The sequence below is a fragment of the Lissotriton helveticus genome, chromosome 2_1, assembly GCF_964261635.1.
Source record: "Lissotriton helveticus chromosome 2_1, aLisHel1.1, whole genome shotgun sequence".
NCBI classification, from domain to species: Eukaryota; Metazoa; Chordata; class Amphibia; order Caudata; family Salamandridae; genus Lissotriton; species Lissotriton helveticus.
In genome coordinates, this window is record NC_136059.1 from 91,588,346 (window position 1) to 91,605,855 (window position 17,510).

At 48.1% G+C, this 17,510-nt stretch overlaps 1 protein-coding gene across 4 annotated transcripts in view; it reads right to left on the minus strand.

Moving 5' to 3' along the window:
- The window catches only part of LOC144817738 (uncharacterized), a 314,135-nt gene that overhangs the window by 224,519 nt on the left and 72,106 nt on the right, over positions 1 to 17,510 (minus strand). Inside the window, exon 1 of one of the 4 annotated variants that reach the window (XM_078674515.1) lies at positions 792 to 813. The exons of the other annotated variants lie outside the window; for them this stretch is intronic. The gene's annotated coding sequence lies outside the window, so the exon portion shown is untranslated. Of the gene's footprint in view, positions 1 to 791; positions 814 to 17,510 lie in introns of those variants that run through there. 4 annotated transcript variants of the gene reach the window in all.

A 17,510-nucleotide genomic window follows, 5' to 3' on the forward strand; every position in this document is an offset into this window, starting at 1 on the left:
TGTCCAGCACTGTCTTGTTTTAGAGCTCACACAGCATTACATGATGGAAGGAGTCCTGCAGCAAACCCTTCCATAGTGAGGCCACCATCAAGCAGGCTTCACAAGGATGGATTTTATTCCTGCATATGTGAAATTGGACTTATAGAATAAGGTGTTCTATCAATGCATTTACTAATTTGACATGAGCAGCCTAACAATAGATGAGAAATGCCTTACATAAGGGTAAAAGTGGTACACAGCATGACACGTATTTGGGGCATGAACACCAGCCAAAGTAGAGGAGTGGAGAATTTTACGAGGTCCCTGATCTGTGAAAGCAGATCAGTAAAACAAATGCAAGATATAGACAGGTTACACAGTACCCATGAGCCAAACCTGTTGCCGACAGGAGCAGTTGTTGGGTACCAATTTGAAAGTGGAGCATACTGAATAACCTTAAACCCCATAAAACAATATAGTGATCTGCACAGCATTAACTCATACAAAGGAATTGCTGTTTGGGGGGAGGGGGCACACTTTCACAAAGTAAAAACGTCAATTTGGAAGCACTCTGTTTAATAAGGAAAGTCTTTAGAAGTTTTTTCTATGCAGGTGTTCTAAACATGTTCTTGTACCATACCACGTGAAGCTGGGACCCAAATCTAGACATCGTATAGAAGATCTAGCATTTCTCGGTCAACATCCTACACAAAATTTAAAAGTGCAATATTCTATTCCAAACTGTATTTTTCTAGAAACGTAAAATGTAATGTGCTGGGCTTGTACCCATGGATTCTTTAGGCAGAACTTACGCACAAAACAGCAAGGCACCATGGAATATCGAGACGCATGAGGCACTGCAGGGCGGAATAAAAAGAGAAAGCGGTCGGTTTACCAAAGACACTGCAAGTAATTCATGAACAAACAAGACCAAATGGACTGGTTATAAATTAATGGCAAACTAAATAATAATGGACAACTCCATGATAGTGGGGAGAAACGCATAGACAGGGTGGTGCAGGGGTGCAGTGTGGCTGGTGAGGAGGCTCAGTTTGACGGAAAAGAAAAAAGAAACTTTAAAGAAAATGGTAGATGAAATGTTGCGGCACCGGCGCTTTACCTTTAACATTGTTAAATGTAAAGCACCAGTGCCGCGATTGCACAGAAGTAAAGAAATTTTAAAAAAACTATTTCTTGACTTTTGCTACAATCGCGGCACCAGCGCTTTACTTTAACCATGTTAAAAGTAAAGCGCGGGTGCCGCAATTGCACAAAAGTAAAGAAATAGTAAAAAAAAACTATATATTTACTTTTGCTACAATCGCGGCACCCGCGCTTAACTTTTAACATGGTTAAAGTAAAGTGCGGGTGCCGCGATTGAGCACTGTTGAGCAAAAGTAAACAAAGCTGGTGGCTGCGGCCTGCTACAGTATAGAAAGCATGACGTGAACGAGGGAGTGGAAGAAGGGAGGGGGGAGGGGATTAACGCGAGAAAGCCAGCTGTGCACGTCGAGCGCGCTTGTGCGCGTAACAGACAGCTGATGGCGTGCAAAAGCCTGTGGTGGGTAGCGAGACCTAAAAAAGGACAGGTATATGATCTTGGGAAGTTAATCTGCCGAAAAAAGTACTTTTAATATTCAGTGTCAGGCAGTGTAACACAGGGGCTGCCGCTGCTGCTATGGGTGGGGCAGGTGAGGGTGGCAGCCGCGGGTCGGGGAGGACGGAAAAAAAAAAAAAATTATTATTTACCTCCTGGCTGGCTTCGTCTGAAGAGGCAGGAAGCACCGGGCACCCAGGCTCCCCATACGCAATCACAGCAATGCAGCGTTTTGATTGGTCTGAGCGCCGCGATTCAGAGGTGAGCCCGGGAATTGGAGCCAGGGCAGGTTCTCCATGCAGGCTGTAACGCTGGCTGAATGGAGAACATGTAAAACACACATGAACGTTTGGCCAGTCGGGGTGACTTTACAAGCATCTCATCGAAGCTCAGATTCCCACACTGAGCAGCAAACAAAAGGCAATCAGGAAGCATTTGTAACCCCCCCCCCCCCCGCGAGGCTTTGTAGTCAATCAATCAGGTGGAACTACTCGGCCAATTACGAGTGCACTTCGGAAGCACAAGAGCACTTTTGGCAGTGGGAGAGGTCGCCAGGCACTGCTATAAGACGCAGCCAGAGCCCCCGCCAGGGAAGGGGCACCGGGCAGGCTGGGGTAGACAGTCACTCACTAGGAGGGAAATAAAGGAGATGCATTAAGTGTGTACCAGGCCGGGCTACTCCGCTCCGACTTAAGAGGTGGGTTAGAGAGCTTAAACTGGGTCCCCCGGATTGTTCAATGCAACATAGAAGTTAGGACCAAAAACAAGTGGGCTTCTAAGCGGATACAACACGAACAGGATGCCATGCTGCAGAAATAACATTGAAACAATTTCTAACATAACGCGCCAATGAAACGAAATCTTAAATGAAGACTTTTATTCGGTCATGAGGTTTTATCAATGAATTTAATGGCCCGTTGGCACTATCCGTAGCCCCGCCCCCATAGTCCTGCCCCCCCTAACCCTGCCCCCCGCCCACATCTCAATTTGATGAGCACCTGCACTTATTTTTTTCCATTTAAAGCACTGGATGAGACAACCAGTGCAGCACTCACCTGAATGACGACATTCCCCAGAAGAGAAGAGTTCCTCCCAGTCTGCATCAGAAGGTATGAGACAACCTCTGCAGCACACAGGAGTGTAATGCCATCATTGCACCAACAGGATACAACTCCAGCCAACATTATGAGTAAGGGTGAGGGATTGGAGACAACCACTACAACTTTCACCTGAATTATGTAAACTCCCCAGAAGTGATCACCCAAGTCCACATCACAAGGTAGGAGACAACATCCGTTGAATTCTCTAGTATGAGGACATCACATCCCCAAAGATTACAACCAGCCCACATCACGGGGGGGGGGGAGATAAAAACATCTACTGCAGTGCTCACCAGAATGATGAAACCAGAAACTCCAGAGGACACAACCACAGTCCAATAATAGGCAGATTTATAGAGCGCCTGGTTACACACATCGGCGTGTCCTCGCGCTATGGTAGGTGGGAGCAGCAAACTCACAGCAACTAAAACCCGGCACCAATCTACCGGACCAAAAGATGAGTTTTTAGTTTACCCCTGAATCTGGACTCTGACTACTCCAGGCGCAGTTCCAACGGGAGTTTGTTCCAGCGTTTCGCGGCCAGAAACAAAGAACCTGCCCCCCATACGTGCCTTTTTCACTTTGGGAATCTTCAGTAGCCCAGAGCCGGAAGATCTCAAGGCTCGAAGTGGCTCATAACGGGTAACAAGGTCCTGTAATGGTAACGGTGCCTTACCGCCAATAATGCGGTGGCACGTACACAGAGCCTTGAACTCGATTCTGCTCCTCACCGGGAGTCAGTGAAGTGCTTGGAGCGCTGCCTTTGAGGCCGATCTCCTAGGCAGCCTCAGGACCAAGCGGGCCGCGGCATTCTGCAACACCTGAAGACAGTCAAGGCTCTTTCCTGCTGCCCCCAGGTAGAGAAGATTGCCATAGTCTAATCATGCTGTTACAAGGTCATGCACCAGCGTCCTTCGGGCCTCCGTTGGTAGGAGCTCAAGAACCTTCCGCAGGCCTTTCAGAACACCAAAGCACACCCCCAACTCCCGGTTAATCTGGGCCCCAAATGTTAGGTCAGTATCGAGCCATATACCCAGGTTTTTGGCTTCCTGACATGGCATTGGTGCCGACCCCAAACAGGGTGGCCACCATGCCGATGACCACACCGACGGGCCCCCTCCCACCACGAGCACTTCCGTCTTGCTGCCGTTCAGCCTCAGGCAGTTGGACGACATCCAGGATGCCAGCTCCTGCATGCAGGCTCTGAAACTGTCCGCAGCAAGACCGCGCGCGATAGGGAGATGACCAGCTGCGTGTCATCGGCATAGGACACTATGCGCAGCCCATAGCCCTCAACTATAGTAGCCACTGGGGAGACATACAGGTTGAATAGGGTTGGGCTCAGGGACGAACCCTGGGGTACGCCCTGATCCAAGTTGACCACTCTGGAGTAGCAGTCCCCCTGCCTAACCTGAAAACCTCTATCTACCAAGAAGGACTGGATCCATTTCAGTGCAGTACCTGAGATCCCACCTTCATTCAGACACTGTAGCAAGGTGGTATGTGCTACAGTGTCGAATGCTGCACTTAGATCCAGGAGAATCAGGGCCATAGTTTGACCCTCAACTACCCCCATAAGTAGGGCCAACTCCGTAGAGTGTTGAGGCCGGAATCCAAACTGAGTGGCATGAAGGAGGTTCGCCTCCGCCACAAATTCCATCAGCTGGATGTTCACGACCTTCTCCGCTACTTTGGCCATATATGGTAGAAGTGAAATGGGGCTGAGGTTCTCCAGTTTCTCGAAACTGATGTTCGGCTTCTTTTGTAGGGGAAGCACAACCGCCTGTTTCCACCCTATAGGTACAGTGCGAGACCTAAAGTATACATCTAGCAGGTGTCTAATGTAGGGCTCCAGGGTCACCAGGCTTCCAGCGAGCCGCTTAGTCCACAACACACATGAGAGAGAAACTGTACAGTCCACACTGCAGTACAGTACTACAAAGCAGAGCCGTTTGGAGTCTGATAACCCAATTAATAATAACTGCTCACTTACTGTAACACGAGGACCCTCCCTTTTCCGCTAGTAGGTCAGAGGGGGTCAGCGAAGTGTCTGAGGTGACAGTACTTCTGTAGTCAACATATGCCCCAGCTACTCCAAAAATACCCAGGCTATATTCGTAGCAGCATACAACCGCCTCGGTGGCTGGTCCTATAGGTGGCAGGAACAAAGACACACACACACAATTCCCCCTCAATATCTGTCTGTTTTCTTTGTACCAAAATATGATCAAATATCCCAACGCCGAAACACCACTCCAAGCGCAGAGACTCTACTCCTGCCTCATTGAGACTTCTTCTACACAGTTCTACCTCCTGACCGCACCCCACGGAGAGCACTTTTGTTCATCTCTCTAGTGCTCAAGACGTCTCACTAGGGAAAGCAGCCCCGTCCGTGGTCCTTCAGCCGGCTCTCCAGTAAGAGAACTCAAGGCCAGGGACAGCACTGGCCCTCTGGTCGCCCAGCGTCGCCAGTGCGAGGGCTGCACTCAGCCTGGCCACCAGACAACTCTGCTAGAAGCCTTATGGGAACTGCTGTAGCGCTAAGGATGCGCGCACCCACCTGGCCCGTGCTGGTCCTCTTTGTCCTCTGTGCACCCGACCTCGCTCCCTCCCTTTCTCGGCTGCAGTTACATTCGGTGCAGAGAGAGCGCCGAGTGGGCACTTTGACGAACAAATGGTGTTTAAACGCACAGGTGAACCGCCTGTGTGAACAGGGCACTGCCGGGTCAGGAGGAGGGAGGGGCTCCCCCCAAACCCCTGCAGAGCTCTCACAGTGCACATAGTGGCTTGCTTTGTAGCACTAATCACCAGTCCGCGACTGAGTCACGCAGCCCGCCGTTGTGTGATCACCACACAGAGTGCGTTCAAGACAGACACAAGTGTTGTGTCTTCTGTCTGACACTATGAAAACCACGCTGCCCGCAGACCTGGCTTTGTCCCAACAGGTCCTGCGCCGGACACACATATGACAACTACGGAGCCTAAAGAGAGGCATAGGCCGCCTAAATCAGACGTCTTACTGACTCTGCCCAGCCCTGCTGGCCTTTCTATCCGAGTACCTGCACGGACTATGAACATGCCATAGAGACCTTTCATGGGAATACTTGTTGTGTCCCATGTCTTGCATGCTTTCGGTAGCACTGGGCTGCCATATGACTAAGTTCCTACCAGCATTTCCGAGGCCCCTGTCCAACATGGATGACATCCGCAGTCCGGGGCGATGGGAATTTTGTGGCAATGAAAAAAACAAATCCTGGAACATGGTTGACTAATTTATGCAGCAAAAAAAGGCAAACTACGTGCTAATGTGGCCCATTCTGCGACAATATTTCGCAATTTTACTATTTTGATCCAATTTAGTACTGCTTGAGAAAGTGTTTCACTTTGTTTGTACCAGTTTAAAACCTGAATATGCTCACAAATATGTACACACATAAGCGCGTCCCGAAAACGAGAAAAAAAAAAAGAGGATCGCGCCGGAGCTTACCTTTATGGGGCCATGTGTTTGAAACACATGGCCCCATAAAGATAAGATTCCTTTTGCGACGGGAGTAAGTCAAGTGAGCCAATCCAAGTGGGACGGCTCAAAGAGAGAAAAGAATACGTCAGAGCTCTTTCCCAATGGCTGGCCACCATTTAGCAAAACGGTGACGCCGGCCAATGGGAAAGAGGGGAGGGGCTTAAAGCCTGTTACTGAAACCTCCTGATAACACTAAATCTCGCCAGCGAGACTGCGCATGTGCCCAGCTCTAGGCTTCGACCTAAAAAGGTAATGCATAGTCAGTATGAAATCAGCTTTTGGAACGTGTAATGTGAAACTAACTCCTATATCTACAAAGTCTTAATTTATTGACAGACCTCTGATAGGACCCTCTTAAGAGAAACTTGTGTCCTCTATTGGGACTGGAATACCATATTTTATGCACATGCAGCCATTCCTCTCAAAATGTAATGTCTTATAAGAGGCAGGAGTAGGAGAAAAAACTGATTGACAAATCCCATTTCAATAATTTACGATGTAGAGGAGATACTTTGCAGATGAGTGACTGACCAAGAGAGGTAGTAATTGGTATTAATTTCCAGGAAATCCACAAAATTCACTAGGAAATTCACTCTTTTATCAAGGCTTACAACGATTTATAAAACACTGAGAGCAGGCTTGTCATGGTTTTTACTTCAACATTAGTAAACACAGTTAATTAAACAACTGTTAACAATGCTTTAATACGTATGAAATATATTTAAGAATTCAGGGAAGCATTCCATTTAATAAAAGTAGTAGATACAACTGGAAAGAAGATGGCGCACCAGCAGGAACCACATCGATCATGCCACCTACAAATCAGCCCTCAACAACTACCACCACCGGCTCAAAGCCGCAAAAAAGAAAGCTTTGACCCACCAGATTTAAACCAACACGAAGTAACTCTTCAGCCACCGAAAAGTCGATCCCCATCTCACATGAACTCTGAGACGCCCTCGCCGACCACTTCCACTACAAGATAGCAACCATCTATAGAAACTTCAATCCCCAACCCTCCGACCCCTTCATCAACCACCACCGCCTACCACCTGCTCACCACATGCGAACAACTCAGCACACCGACACAACCACCCTTAAGTCTATACACTCAGAAGCACCCACAGACACATGCCCCCACCAACTCTTCAACCTAGGAAGAGACTAAATGACCCACCAGCATTTCCTACGCCTCTATAACCACAGACGCTTTTCCCGACACATGGAAACATGCACAGATCAGACCCCCTCCACACAAAACCTTTGAGCTGGAATTTCGTTAAAAATGGGTTTGAACACATACATTGCTAATCTGGAATGATTGGGGGATGTCCATAGCAGCCAACACCATGCTTCAAATATATACATACATTATGGAGTGCTTCACATGGCATTATTGCAGCTGACTTGGAGGGAGGAATAGAAAGCTGAAACCAAATGGCAAGGGCATGTAGGGTTCCACTGGGGTTTCGTCTTATGCATGGGGAACACTTATTTGGATAAGTATGGAGGTTCCATTTGAGATCTACAATCAATCATGGGTGATAAAGATGGATAGGTTATCGTAGAGGGCAAATTCAATAGCAGACCCTTACTGGTGGGAAATAAATATATGCCCCAAATGTGGGACAAACAATTTTATGCACTAGTAAGGTTGCATTAATACATAGGACATAGGTAATAGTAACAGGGAAGGGAGATGGGAACATGCTGCTCTCACGAAAGTAGGAAACGGTTGGAAACGTTGCTTTGATACCACTCAATTTACTGATTGACACAAATGGTGCTCCTTCCCCGGATTATTCCTAAAACATAGGACCATCTTAGCAGAAAAGCACATTATGGGGTACATTAGATGTAGAACTACAGGCACATAGCTACTTGCATTCTTAAGAACGAGCACCAGGCTACATAAGTCCCTACTGGATAGGGGTACCTCACCACTGCTTAAATTGACCATGGATTGGCAAAGCCAATAGGGCTTGATTATGCAAAAGTAATTTGCTTCTGCAGTGTGTTTTAGCCATTATGTACAAAGTGTGGCTGCTGTTCAGCATTGCTAATTGTGAACGGGGTAGAGTGTAGTAGATTGGGGTGGATTGGAATGGGAAGGGGTAGAGTAGAGTGGAGTCAGGTGGACCGGAGTGGGTTGGACTGGGGTACATTGGAGTGGGGTAGACTGTAGATTCGAGTAGAGTGGATCTGAGTGGAGTAGATTGGAGGGAAATGGGGTTGACTCTGTTAGACTGAGTAAAGTAGGGTAGATTGTAGAGGAGCAGGGTTAGACTGGATCAAAGTAGAATGGATTGGGGTAGATTTGGTGGAGTGGGGTAGATAGGGGCAGATTCTAGCGGTGTGGGGTCGGGTAGATTGGGGTACATTGCATGGGCTTGGATCGACTGAAATGACTGGGGTAGATTGGAGTGGGATAAAGTGGAGTAGGTGGAGTGGTGTGGTGTGTTGCGAGTGGCATAAATTGGAGTGCCGTCGAGGTGTGTGGCGTGTGTAGAATGTCTTAAACGAGTGAGGACTGGAGAGGCATGTCATCTTGGAGGCACACAGCGCTACTCGAGGTTCACTTTTTCTGTGATCGCACCATGTTGTTCAGCCTCCACATCGGTCCTCTGCACTCACTGCCTCCAGGACTGCTAAGCCTGGTCTGCGGAATTCTATCTTAAGCACTCAGTACTAACCACTGCAGTCATGGCATCTGTGGGAAAACATGGTCCCAGGCACTCATGCAGTATCTGGGGATACAGTCTCAGACACTGTCAAAGCAGCCATGCATTTCTGAAAAACACAGCCCTGCGCAACCAGACTTACAGCTTATCTGAAAAAACATGGTCTTGTTCACCCCGTGTGCAGACAGGTCGTAAATTGGGAACCATGATCCCCAACTGCAGCCATGTATGAGGAGCATGGTCCTAGGCACTTCATGCAGCCAGTGCAGAAATGAAAAAACAAAGAACCGTGCTATTGTTACAAACAGTGCCTAAACCAAGAGAACCATTCGGTCTCTATGATAGGAGAAACAATTTGTGTTCTAAAATAATCCTCACCCATGAAAAGGTCCCTTGGTGGCAGCCTTCATCAACGTGATCTTCCCGCCCACCGTGGGACGGGCGTGTTATGACCTACGGATACGTGGGAGCACTTTCAAGTGAAGAAAAATAATGTGTATGATGAGAGAGTGGAAGGGTCAGAAGATAAGAGTTAAAAAAATACCTGGCTACGTGGAAAACTGAACTTTAATACTCCGTATAGCTGGAATTATTAAAAGTGAGGAAAAGGAGGAAAACGTGCTATAATGGGCAGTTTCCTCATGGGTGTACATGCTTCGAAGCCTACCCCTAAGCTTCTCTTCAGGACCTAAGATGTTGATCCCTTTTACCACTCTGTTACCAACTGTGGTCAACCTAGTCAATTTCAAAGGCGGATATACATCTTTGTCAAAAATACATTCATCCAATACCTACTTGATATTCTCTTTAAAAACGATACTTAGATCCACCCCTACTGTCTCAACTCCAGCAAGATAAAAATGACGGTCCTACCTAAATTCTTATACTTGTTTCAGGCGCTCCCTATTGATCTGGAGGGTACTTTTCTGCCGAACCTCCGCACTCTGGTCACCAAATTCATTTGGCAAGGGGAAAGGACGCGCCTACCCCATCATGTACTCCGACGTCTGCGTGTCCCAGGTGTCTTAGCCTTACCTGACTTCACCCTATATTATCAAGCGGCCCAGTTACGGGTCATAACTGAGTGGTCTGCCAGGGAATCCAATAAGCATTAGCTTCAGATGGACCGCTCTACGGTGGGGAGATATATATATGGGACTTACTGTGGAATCACAGAAAGGATCGACATCCCAATGCCTATGTCAGCACTCCCACGACTGTCAACGTGGGACAAGGTTACCAAGAGGGCGGGGTGGACCTCTTTCCCTTTCCCGTACACGCCCATTCATTTCAACCCAGATTTCCCCCCGGCATTACATGAGGGGCCCTTCGATTTTTGGAGGAGGGGAGACTGCCTTAAATTCGCTGACTTGTTCTGCTATGGAGAGGTCTTGTCGTTCGCTGAATGCAGGAAGGAATTTGCGCATCCACAGAGTGAAAAATACCACTACCTGCAGCTCAAACATTGGGTCCTGACACCTTCCATTAATGAAGCGGCCACTCGCGAGCTTACAGATATTGAGAAGTTTGTGGCCTTCAGGGCGGGTTCTATGAAGGGTGCCATATCGGCGATCTACACTATGCTGCTTTTTACGGCTTACCCTCCTACAGCACGATATATGTCCTCTTGGGAGCGGGTCTTGGGGAGGGACGTTACAGATGGGGAGTGGGCACATCTTTGGAGAGATATTTTTAGGCACAATAGGTCACTGACACTTCGAGAAGCCCATTATAAACCCTTATATGATTGGTACCTATACCCTACAAAGCTTCGACGCATCTTCCCTGACACTTCAGATCTTTGTTGGATGTGATGTAGGCTCCAAGGGGACTTTAGACATATCTGGTGGGATTGTCCTAAGATTAGGCCTTTCTGGGACAAGATCCTCTCTCATATCAAGGACATATTGGGCTAACCGATCCCGACCTCCATTGACTTTACTCTCCTTGGCCTCCGAGATCCACTTCTGGCCAGGCAGACTAAGACAGAAAAAGCAATCTTGAGGACTTGTCTGGGGCGGCCAAACTCACTTTAGCAGCTGCTTGGAAGAAGACGGAGGCCCCGGCAATTTCGTTGTGGCATGCTCGCTTATGGAGGATCATATCCTTGGATAGCCCGGCGTACATTTTCCAGAATGATTACGAAGACTTTGTGCTTCACTGGGGACCCTGTGTGTCCTTTCTGTCTCGCGGTCTGCCCTCAGCGGTCTGTCCACCGTCAGTTCGGGCCATGCACCTCTTCCAAATATAGCAGCTACCACCTTGATTCGTTGGCCCTAAGGGGCTCCTTAGCTTTACTATGGGTAGGCCTGAGTCTCACCGTTAGTTAATGCACCAATAATTTCTGTTGACTTTGCTGTACTATTTTCATTTTGTATTTGCTATCATTTCGTCGCCACCGGATGGGGAGGGGAGGTAGGGGGGGGATTTGTTTGATTTGGGGTTGGAGGTTAGATGTTTTTGAAACAGGCATCACCCAATCTCTTTGGAACTGTGGCCGACAGGGGAGTCCTGCGAAACTGAAACCATCATTGCATTTGATATTGTAACCCTGAAATCTGCCCACCCTATAGCACCCTTCTGGGTGCTGTCTGTTGTATGTGACATGGTTTGATGCTTAATAAAAAGACAAATTTGGAGAAAAAAAATTACACTTAGGTTGCTCAATTAGGGCCTCATGAGCTTCAACACGGGAGGGGAGGAGCGCTTGTAGTTAAATAGTCGCCAAAGGATCTCACTCGCCCAAGACACTGCCTGCCCATGGCTCCGATGTTAATCAGGTTTAGTCACTGTTAGAAAGGATGGCACGGTTCTTTGGAAGAGTGAACTCCCTTTGTTTTTTTCATTACTTGTAGAGGAGGCTGAGTCCACGACTTATTATACTCTCCCTTCTTTGTTTTTTGACCAGAGCAGAAATGTCAGGGAAACATGATCCTAGGCACTCCATGCAGCCATGCCACAGCTAAGGAAGCATGATCCTGTGCACTTATTGCAGCTAGTGTTGCCATTCCAAATCTCATGACTCAGTGCCAGACACTTGGCACCTATGTATGTATACGGTATTTGTATACTGCAAACTTACTCAAAAGGTAGTGGAGAGCTGAACAAGGTGAAAGGCAAAGGTACAGTCCGGAGACACACGATCACAAACACTCACTGCTGCCATGCCCTTTTCTGGGGTATTAAGACCCCACACACTCATCAGTCAGTGCAGCCATGTCTTGCCTGGGGAAACATGGTCTGAAATCTGCAGATTGAGGCACTGCGTTATAGAGATGTCCTAAGTGAGGTGATCGACTTACAGCCAACTGCCTTTATTAATCTTCGAAACCGTCATGATTTTGAACAAAACTAGAAATAAGTAACTTTGTACCAGCTAAGCAAACCATAATTTACGTATTAGATTCTTCAAAATCAGGCTACTCGTGGTAAGAGTTGCTGTGAGCAGTTTACATTACAGTCATACAGAGTCATTTAAAGGCATGGGCAATTGCCCAGTGCCTCTACCTTCTATATTCCCACTGGTAAAGTGATTTTTCTCAGTTTCACCCTCTTGCTTTGATTTCACTCATTTCTCTACCGCCACCTCTCTCTTTTGCTTTCTACCTCTGACTCACTCTATTCGATGTCATTTAATGATTTTTGGGCTTCTAATAAGAAACATTTCATCTGTTGTGTGTGAAAAGTTAACTACAATATTATGTTGTATGGCATCATGTAGGCTTGATTTATTGGAACATAGATAATAAAAATTAAGAATTGTTCTAAATGGGAGGCCTGAAAATATATCTTGCCCCGGGCCCCCAAAATTCTTAAAATGACACTGAGTTAGTGCTGCATGCTTCCCATTCGTTGCTCGAGTATGCCCGCTTATGCTTTCAATCCAGCCATGATAAAGGTCTTTGAATTTCACACTATACATGGGAAGGAATATTTTGTTTGCAGTGTTCAGAACTCTGCACTTAACCTGAAACATTTTGGGTAAATTTGTAAGAGCAGGTTCGCCGATGCCCCCCCCGTGCTGCTAAATCGTGATAGACAAGTGTGTTATGAAAAAGTGAGCATTTCCTTCTCGGTGCATTTGGACAGGGAGAGAAGGGACCAGTTTGCCTTGGTGGCCCTGCGTGATGCGTCTGTAAAAATTAGGGTGTTAGCCTGACATCCACACATATGAGCTGACACTGACCTTCAAGGTGCATTGGCATTCGTTGTGCATTTTTTAGGTTTCGCCTGGCGTCCACTGCGCAGCAGTGTCGCTCAGGCGAAATCTTTTGTTAACAGTACGGGGCTTTCTCCCGCCTCTCTCTTCCATTGGCTAGCTCCATAAATAGAGGCTAGCCATTGGAAGAGAGATCTGTCCGTAATTGTCCGAGCAGATTCGTGGGCGTTCTGCGGATTTTTTCTCTCTCCGTCCCTTTTACAACGTCATCCGGCGGTGGGCAGATGTTTTTTTTTTTTTTTCCGGCATGTTTTTGTCACTTTCATCGTGTCTTTTGCAGGAGTGGGCTGCGCTATTTATGTTGCCGGGATGTATAGCAGGGGCTGCGGTGGAGCTGCGGGCATCTTTTCCCGGTGAAGGCAGTTTCCTTGTTAGGGAAGGGTTCCTTTGTTGTCGCCTTTTTGACACTTTCTCAAGCAGACACAGCGGGGGAAGAGCGATAAGGGAGGCCGAGGCTGGTTTGAATTTTTCCCCTGGGTTACTTCTGGTTTCCAGTCCGGCTCCCCCGCCCTGCGATAACTTTTCATGGCCCGCCATTTATGGAGACATCCCCGCTGACCCCTTTTAGTAAACGTGTATTTTCTGTATGTGTGTGATTTTAAATACATTATTTCGCCCAAACAGCCTTGACTTAATGTGAAACTCTAGCTCGTCGCCTCGTCCCCTCTTTTCTTGTCCCCATTCCCCTTCTCTCCTTACCAATCTTCATGCTTTGGTGCTTCCTAAAACGACGTGGGTAATACATTTGATGTCAGCAACGTCTTGTCCACCCTTGCTAGCTTTCTGCCATTACAATACCATTCTGTTCAGCACTAAATTACGTTTGATAAAAAAAAAATACAAATCTGATTATCTCCCCCTCACACACACACACACACACACACACACACACACACACACACAGCTTGCGTATATGTACGTAACCGCCTCTGTGCGGCACCTAGTGCGCCTAGAATCCCCGGTGCATGAGTGAGGCGCACGAGGGCGGGCTTCCGTCTGGGTTCAGCGGGTGGGTGTGTGCGCTCTGGGCTCTGCCTGGGAGGCAGCTGTCAGGGAGCGACACGTTGAGCCTGTCTGTCTCCTCCCCGCTGCCTGTATTTATATCAGGGTCTAGGGTCACTGAGTGCCTCTGACTCTGCACACCTCACCGCTAAAGCATGTCTGGCTGCACGCAACGGGCCCGGCCCCTGGAAGGGGTGGGCTAATATGTATATTTAACATAGAGGGAGGAGGGGTGGCAGGTCCAGCTGGCATTACAGGGGCGTGTCAGGCTAATCTATTTATATTGTTTTCTGTAGCGCAAACCCATTCTGCACCACCCATTTTATTTATATGTATGTTTTCTATAGCACAGACCACCACCAGATGGAGTGTGGCTGTGAAATAACAAGGGCGTCGAAGCGTGCGGTGATAGTTACAGAGCATGTGGACACCACTGTAATAACAGAAGGAGAAGTCATTGACCTGAGTCGGTGAGAGGGATAACATTAGCATAATCGGAAATAATAGTTGTTTGAGTCTGACACAGCGGAGGTCTAATAGCAAGAGCAGCACACACGTCATTAAGCATTTTCAGAGTGCTGTACAAAGCATCTCCAGATGTGAGCTCGCAAACCACTGCGTGGAACAATTTTAGAGTGCCGTGAACGGGCTTTTGTAACAACTTGAGTAAACGAAATACAGCAGTGGGACATTATCTTGAGGCATGGAGTGAAGAGCGATTGTAGTTTCTGCACCACAGACACGGGTCAAGCCACAGTTGTCACATAAGAAGCACTCAGATGTGCGACATTGTTTGCCACGCCCCCTTTAAAGCTCTGGCGCTACTGTTAACCTCCAGCCCGACTGAACGCCTCCTTCCCCCCACCCCCTCGGTGCTCCTCTCTGCTTCCTGTATGATATACCGTTTCTCGCCTGACTTCACTTCCCAGATGACCACAGGCTGCCATGCCCAAGTTCTGGGCTCTCCGTTTACTGACCACTGTGATTTTGTAGCTTAGTCAAATTAGTTTCACTGATCGGCAACCCGGTAAAAAGCACAAGCATATATTATGAAGTTGTACCTACGGATGGTTGTGTGGTATGTCTGTAGAACTAAACCAGGCAAAATGTAGGGGGGCAGTGTACAGGGTCAAAGAAAGGAAAGATTAACAGTCAGAAGGTGATTAGACAGGAGTCTGTGTTCTGATAGGTATGTCTGTGATATTATATCGTGTAAATCTAGCATAGAAGAAGCAGGGCTACTGGAATGTTGTATCCTTGGTAGCCTAGATAGGAATGTTAACTTTAGTTTGGAAAGTAATCTATTTCCTGTCTAGGATTTCTGTATTTCATCCAATCTACTTTCTGTCTGGGGTTCAATCCGTCTACTTCTGTGTAAGTTTTATCTTGCCTTTCTATCTCGGAGGCAGGCGTCATTCTAGCTGCTTCTTATCTGGGATTCTTCCCATCTGTGGGCTCCCGCTGCATTGTCACTAGGATTTGGGCCTCTTAAGCCTCCCCACTGGGGTTCAGCCCCTAAGTGTCTGCCCCACCTGGGATCCGTCATTTCCTTGTCATGTCTGAAATTCACTCCTTCCACTTTTTAGGTTTCGCCTGGCGTCCACTGTGCAGCAGTGTTCGCACAGGGGAAATCTTTTGTTTGGCAGTACGGGGCTTTGTCCCGCCTGTCTCTTCCATTGGCTAGCTCCATAAATGGAGGCTAGCCATTGGAAGAGATATCTGTCCGTTATTCTCCGAGCAGATTCGTGGGCGTTCCGCTGATTTTTTCTCATTCCGCCCCTTTTAGAACGTCATGCGGCGGTGGGCGGATGTTTTTTTTTTTCTCGGCATGTTTTGGCCATTTTGGACGTGTGTTTTGCAGGGGTGGGTTGCGCGATTTCAGTTTCCTTGATTTGCTAGCAGGTAAGCGGCATTTTGTACGTCCGTGGCTTGTCTTTGTTTTCTGGTTGTTTACTTTGTAGGTCTTGTCCGTGTCCTGTTGTCTCTTTGTACTGTTCTTCGTGTCTGTTGTCTTTGTCATCTGGGTGTCCTGTGGTCTCAGTTTGTTGTCGTGCGTCGCCCCCCCCTTCCCTCTGCCCGCAGCTCTCCTCCCCGCAGCTCTTCTCCATCCTGCTCTCGCTAACGATAACGTCAAACAATTGCCCCAGGGAGCCCACAGCCTGAAAAACTCGTCTCACCTACTCCCCAACCCCGCTTTCTTCATAGAACAGTCCACTTCTCCTTAACCCAATGCCCCGTTGAGTAGGTTCCCCTTTGTAGCGCCGAAAGCATTCTATTACAACCCCAGTCAGTCTACTGGTGTTCGCTTTTGCGATCCTCAAATGGCCACAAAGTCCTGCTCCCTTCACGGACTTCACCGAGTCAGTCACCTCGTGCCCAACTCCTCACACAATGCCACGTATGCTGCTCTTATAAATTACCAGCCTCTGTCCATTGCAGAGTCTTTATTCTCCTACCACGAAGCCCCGTCCCTGCTCTCGCGGCACGGTAAGCATCTAAAGAACTAGCCCAGAAAACAGCTTACTCGCCGTCACAGTTACTCCCCATGCTTGAAGCTGCTCCTCGAGGCTGGCTGTTTCTGCGGCCTCTATAACAAGAAGAAACGTTTTTTAAAGAACTGTATTTGTAGCACGTTGCCAGGACTTCAACCCCGATTCTATTTTTGGGCAGTTTTAAATAACGCGAAGTAGGTATTGGAGAGCTTTACATGAGCATCAACTACATTACATAAGTACATTAGGTAATGTTATTCTTTCTGTGCTGTGGCATTTCTGAAGTAGCGTCCAAAGCTGGGCCTGTGGTGTTCCTGGATCCAAAGCACAGTGATATGCAGTAGCGTACGAGGTTGTTATTCCTCCACTATAGTTGTACACCGTCTTCTTCCCAGTTCAGTGGTATTTGTCCCTCGCAATTACAATTGCAGCCTCTCTCGTGTAGTCTGGACATAATGTTTCTACTTCTGAGGTTTCATTTAGCTATTTAAGGTATCTGGGAGTTGTTTTCGTTTGAGTGGCAGGCCGGATACCAATGGTTTGTTCAGAATAGCCAAGCACTGGGAACATGGCTGTGCTTGCTTCCCTGCCCCCTGGCTGTGCTTGCTTCCCTGCCCCCTGGCTGTGCTTGCTTCCCTGCCCCCTGGCTGTGCTTGCTTCCCTGCCCCCTGGCTGTGCTTGCTTCCCTGCCCCCTGGCTGTGCTTGCTTCCCTGCCCCCTGGCTGTGCTTGCTTCCCTGCCCCCTGGCTGTGCTTGCTTCCCTGCCCCCAGACTGTGCTTGCTTCCCTGCCCGTGCTTGCTTCCATGCCCCCTGGCTGTGCTTGCTTCCCCGCCCCCTGGTTCCCCTTCCCCTGGCTGTGCTTGCTCCCCTGCCACCTGGTTGTGCTTGCTTCCCTGCCCCCTCGCTGTGCTTGCTTCCC